This window comes from Mercurialis annua, linkage group LG4, assembly GCF_937616625.2.
Source record: "Mercurialis annua linkage group LG4, ddMerAnnu1.2, whole genome shotgun sequence".
Classification (NCBI taxonomy): Eukaryota; Viridiplantae; Streptophyta; class Magnoliopsida; order Malpighiales; family Euphorbiaceae; genus Mercurialis; species Mercurialis annua.
In genome coordinates this window covers 5,214,009-5,220,294 of record NC_065573.1, presented here as the reverse complement: position 1 = coordinate 5,220,294, position 6,286 = coordinate 5,214,009, and the positions used below count along the sequence as shown (strand labels likewise).

Below are 6,286 nucleotides of genomic sequence, written 5' to 3'. Positions count from 1 at the left end.
AACCTTATTACAAGTACTCCAATCAAGTAATGCTAAAACAAAGAAATTCAATTGTCAATATGTTTACTAATAGAATAAAACAAAAGTACAGGTGTTTGAGTAAAAAATATAGAAGTTCAATCGTAAAATTCTTTACTGATTGAAGAAAATTGAATTGCTGAGATTTGGTGTTTTTTGCATTTGGGCTGGTTTTTTGTGGAATTTGATCGGGGTTGCAAACTTGATGCTCTTCTCTTATTTATAGCCTTTGTCATTTGTGAAAATTGTCGCTTCTTTCAACTGCACACGTTCTGCTCCAGCTTTAAGAAACTGTAAATCGTGTGTTTTAACTGTTGCTTCTATAAAAAACGTGCTTTTTAACTTTTATTCTTCGGACAAAAATATTCTTAGGCTCTTGACCATTTAAACTCAATTTATTGGATATTTGGAGCAATATCGACTAAGGATTACGTGTTGAAGTTAAAGCGTTAGCTTGCAGACGAAGAAATCGAATTCCAAGAGAAAAATAGCCTAGGTCTCGAACGAGACAGGTGTGTCTCGAATGAGACCAATGTAGGATTTGCAAGGGTTCGACCGAGATAAGGCTTGAAGAAACGAGATTTTCTCTCGGAAAGTAATGATTCGAACGAGACTCCTTGGTTCGAACGAAACAAGGCAATTTTGGCCATGGTTGTCTCGAAAGAGACCGTGAGTTAAAAATCCTTATCAGTTTTTTATTTGGATTTAATATCCTACTCCGACTCCAACCGAAACTCTTATTACAAATTTGACTTATAATAAGACTTAGAAGACTCCAGAGCTTCCTCCACTATATAAAGTCCTTATAATAGCCTAGATTAAGACATTAATAATTTAGTTTATTTTTACTTCATCGATTAAATAGCTTTTTAGCATCTTTGTCCAGCAGTTTATATGTAGTTTATAATTAGTTTCTGCGAAGAACGATTGTGAATATTTCAAGTTTAATCAAGACGATTCTTCTGAAATTGACAACTCCGGTATTTATTGTTTTAATTATGTTCAATTCTTCATCATCTTCCTTTTTTAATTTCAGCTTAAGCATGAGCAACTAAATCCTTTGTTCGGGGATTGATATGAACACTTAGATTAGTTCCGAATTGAATTAAGATTTCTTAAGTGAGTAAATCGTGTTTTAATTACTAAAACTAATGCTTGAATTGAATTGATCACTTACTTCATGATTTTGTGTTTAATTAAATAATTTAGAGATTGTTAATTAAATAGACATAGGTAATTAAGAACTTAGAGGAATACACCGTGAGAGAGGGTTGGAATTTAGGTAGTAATAGAGTTTGCTTCATAATTACAATTTGATTATTTAATTCAGTTCTAATATTGTGAGAGCAAGTTAATAATTTATTAGTTAATTAGGTTGTGATTTTATTCGGATATTTGAAGCTTGAGAGGGCGGTATTCGGTGCATTAGAATAGCTCGATTTACGATAAAATCACTAATAAGTCTTAATCCATTATTTCACTAGTTTATTTGGAATTATCAATCATTGAGAACTTTATCATTATTGTTTAAACCTTAATCTACTTATTTATTTTCAGTTTATATTAGTCTAATTATTTGAGTTGGTTTACTTTAGTGTTTAATTAATTTACAAAACTCCATTGATTTTTCTGGCTAGCCAATTAAAGAATACTTTAAATTAGTTATTTAGTCCATTGCTTCTGTGGGATCGATACTTGGTCTTCCAAGATTATATTACTTGCGCAATATCGTATACTTGCGATTATTTGCCAACAAGTTTTTTGGCGCCGTTGCCGGGGAACAATTGCGATTAAATTAATTCATAGTATCTTTTTTTTAATTGAGTTAATTTTATTTTCAGTTATTTTTATTACTTTGTGAATTTATTGTATTGGATTTTACGTTTGGTTTTCTTGTTTTTAGTTTACGCAGGGGTTTTGCTTATTGTATGCCTAATATGCGACGAGCCAAACAACTGCTAGAACCGTTTCAGTTAAACCTAACTTCCTTCAAAAGAAGTATCTGAAAAACAGCTCGGAAATCCAAAAAATTGAGGAAGAACGTAACCCACCTTTGAACCTTGATGGGGTTAATCCTCCGGCACCATGTGACGATCTAGCTCTAAATAGGCCAAACGAAAGGGTCGTCGCTCATCCACAAAGACGTACCTTGGGAGAATTCTTCTTACCCAACATGGACAACACCAACTACGAATGTTTCGCACCTCCGATCCTTGCTAACAACTTTGAAATCAAACCGGGAACGATTCAATTACTCGAGAGTCGTTGCCAATTTTATGGGTTGGATAGCGAGGATCCAAACGCTCATCTCTCATAGTTTACGGAGGTTTGCAACACATTCAAAATCCATAATGTGACGAAGGATCAAATCAAGCTTCGTCTTTTCCCTTTCTCTTTGAGGGATAAGGCAAGGAGTTGGATTCAATCACTTCCAAGCACCTCAATCACAACGTGGAAACAATTGGGACAAGCTTTTCTAAATAAATACTTCTATATGGGCAAAACGACGAGGATGACCATTATAGATTTTCTACAACTACATGGAGAATCTCTATATCAAGCTTGGGAACACTTCAAAGAGCTTCAGAGAAATTGTCTGCATCATCATCTAGGTAGAGAACATCTCATCTTTATCTTCTACAACGGTAACAATGAGCGTACACGGGCAACTATTGATGCGGCATCGGGAGAGTCACTTATGAAGAAAACTTATGATGAGGCCAATTATTTGCTAGAAGAGCTTGCTATGAATAGTTGTTCTTGGCAACCGAGCGGTTGAGGCAACCACCTCAAAAGGGTGTAATGACCCTCGATCAAACCAAGAGTTCGAAGCGATGAAAGCCAAAAACGCGGCACTTCTAGCACAAGTTGAGATGTAAAACAATAAGCAAGTCAAAGGAACGCTCAACTCGCGGTAGATCAAATGGGTTGTGAGACTTGTGATGGGCATGATCATTCGGGAATGGATTGTCCGTTCTACATCAAAACTCAAATGAGCAAGTCAACTATGTTAGTTGACAAAGGCAAGACAACGACCCCTATTCCAACACCTATAATCTGGGGTGGAGGAATCATCTGAACTTTGCATGGAGAGACAACTCGGGTCAAGCCAATGCCAACTCAAAAATGGGAGGAGCAAATTTTCAAGCGGGGAACCGTGGTCAAGTTTTTTTTCTTTTGGGGTACCAAAAGGTGCGCTCCAAAAGACTTCGGCAGTTGGTGCTGGGAGGTGAGGCATGATGCACCCCCCCTAAAGAGTCCATAGGTAGGGTGTGGCTGCTTTGTTGAGCCGCGCTACGGAATCGAGAGCTCCAAGTGGGTAATTTTTGGTAAGCAAAACTGGCGATGCGCGATAAACCGGAAGCTGAATTACGGTGCCCAACTATGAATCAATTTTCTTTTTAAATAATTTAATTTTTTTTAAAGCTGAAGGACTTGTTTATATTTTTACAAATAAGAAAAAACATGATAGACCGTGGGGGTTTTAAATAGTGAAAACGGGCAGAAAAACTGGTGAAGACCCTAGTGCAAGAGAGGGGGGAGGTGCTAAGAAGAAGTATGGCAGCAGACAAAACAGAAAGGACATGCCTCAAGATTTGACGTTTTGACAAGATTAAACATTGCACCATTAACTAAATAATTCAATATTCAATATTTTTTTATCAGAAAATATTTTATATATAGCATTAACCATTTATCACTCTCTCGCTGGTTTGATCACCTTTTCAAGACATGTTACGCTTTCCTTAAAATTTCTCGTTCTTTCATAAATCAAGAAGAGAAGTGTTCAAAATCTACTCCATTTCAATCTTCTCTTTAACGTTCTATCTTTCTTTATATCCCTGCCTTGTATGTCTCGTCTCTTTGCCTTTTTAATCTTTATTTATTCTCCCTTATGCCGGTCAGAATCTTTTGGGTTCTGTATTTCACTGCTCTTCTTTCACTTTTAGTGTCAAACTTAAACAAACCAGAAAACTAGAAACCCCCTGAAGAAAAGGACTCGAATCAAGTTTAGCGAGCACAAAAATCAAAACAAGCTCATCACGCCATTATTAGATACGAGATCACCAAGATTTGTTCAAATATCAGTTACAGACACATATGCTACCGACTCCTCTAACGACGAAAAATCAGATAATGAAATCTTTCAGTCGCGACGGAGAGTCAAAAAATTTGTAAACAAAATTATCATAGAACCCTCGTCTTCGTGCTCTACTCGAAACGACGGAGTTTTGAAAAGCAATTACAGGGTGTCACAAAAGAATGGACGGAGAAAAAGTGTTGCAGGGAGATCATTTCTGGCGAGTGTTATCCCGCTGAAAAAGAACAGTACTATAGTAGGTAAATCGTTTAGAGGTGTCAGACAAATGCCTTGGGGAAAACGGGCGGCGGAGATCAGAGACCCTTTGAGACGTGTACGATTATGGTTAGGTACTTACAATACTGCTGAGGAAGCTGCTATGATTTATGACAACGCGGCTATTCAATTTCATGGAGCTGACGCGCTCACAAACTTCTTCACTCCTCAAGCCAAAATATTCAAAAGCCACTAAATCCGGCTATCAGTCTCAAAATGTTATGTCTACAGTGTCCGTTCTCTGTTTTCCGACAACGTCATCCAGCAAAGAGGTTGAATCACAAAGTGCAGCCATTTCCGGTAAAGAAATAAATAAAAGCCGTGAAGTCAAAGAACAGTCGAGTGTGTCGGAAAATTTTTCGGAGTTTCTGGAATATTCTTCAATATTTCCTAATAATGTTTTTGACTTTCAGAGTTCTATGAGTGATTTTTTTGAGAAAACAAGCTTTAAACCAGACAATTTTCTAAAAGATGGTATTGGCGATATGTTTCTTGATTCTAGTGTTGATTTCAATTTCGGTTTCTCTGCTTGGAATTACAACGATGACCATTTTCAAAATATCGGAGATTTAATTTAAGAATATATTAGTACTAGTTTCTACATGACCAACAATTTAGTCTTAAGCCGGTAAAGTTTTTTATCTAAAAATGAAATATATCAGATGTATTTTAGATTCACTTTTTATTTGTTTGTTTTGTGATTGTATGGAAATGGGCATTTTGAGTAATTAATTATAATTAAAAAAGAACAAATGATCACTTTACCCCTTCAACTTGGCATAAAGAATTAAAAATGTCCAAATTAGAAAAACCGGATCACTATTATTCTAAACTTGGCTAAATTGGTTCAAAAACACCTCTATGCTTACGTGGCACCTTAATTGGAAAGTGAGATTTTAAATTTTAAATAATTAACTGTAATTTAATTTTGTTAACTCTAATAATTAATATAATTTAACTAAATATTTAATCTAAATTTTCATCGGGTTTTTTTTTACACGACCACCACCACTGTCCCTCTTCCTCCACCAACTCTCGCCAAAACCCATCAATAATCGCCCAAAACACCAGCCACTGATTTGTCTGCTTTGAGAGACGAACCCAGATTTGGATTCGAGACGACGATGAAGATCTGCCGGTGAAGAATTTCGACAGCTGCTCATCAGATTAAAAATATTGAATTTTTTTTGCAAAAAGTACAAAAAGGTTCTTTATATTTTTAGTTAATATAGATTTAATATGTAAAGTCTAAAAAAATAAAAAAAATTCAATTATTATGGATTAATTTTGCAAAATTTAAAAAAGGGCAATTTTAACCCTTTTTCCATTAAAAACCACCTTGGGAGAAAAACCACTATCAATACCGGAGAGTGTATCTCACTCTCTTGGGTGAGAGTGGGGAGAGAGGTTTTTATACAAAATTTGATAAGTTCAGGGTAAAAGTGATTGCAGCAACAATTTGTTTGGCAAAAAAATTATGTAAAAAGGTTTTCATACTATCAGTTCTTTGAGTATAGAATGTGTATGAAAAAAAGGTGTTATGGAGAAATTCTTATCTTATGCTCGTGAGAATAGGCCTTGTTTAAAAAAATTTATTTCAACAACATTTCAGCATAAGATGAATTGTCAGTATCCTGGTGCAATCCAGGAAACTTTGTTTTTGCCCCCTTTTCATGGTGTAATAAGGTGTCCATGATAATTTGATATGATTTTCAGCCATAGAAGGATGCCTCTATATGATGGAGATATGTTGCCCCAATAGTATGGAAAAGTTTCAGAAGATTCCAAAATTTATTAAAATTCCCCTATGTATTGTGTTTCAAGAAGAGGATAACATGTTTAAGCCATGAAACTAATAGCAGTAATTTTCATGTGAGCGAACGTTTTATTAGTATGCTCTGATTGTTGCTT

The 6,286-nt window shown here is 35.4% G+C and overlaps 1 pseudogene; it reads left to right on the top strand.

The window, feature by feature from the left end:
- Positions 1–3,144: 3,144 nt before the first annotated feature.
- Positions 3,145–4,953, top strand: LOC126678237 (ethylene-responsive transcription factor CRF2-like; annotated as a pseudogene).
- Positions 4,954–6,286: the final 1,333 nt, after the last annotated feature.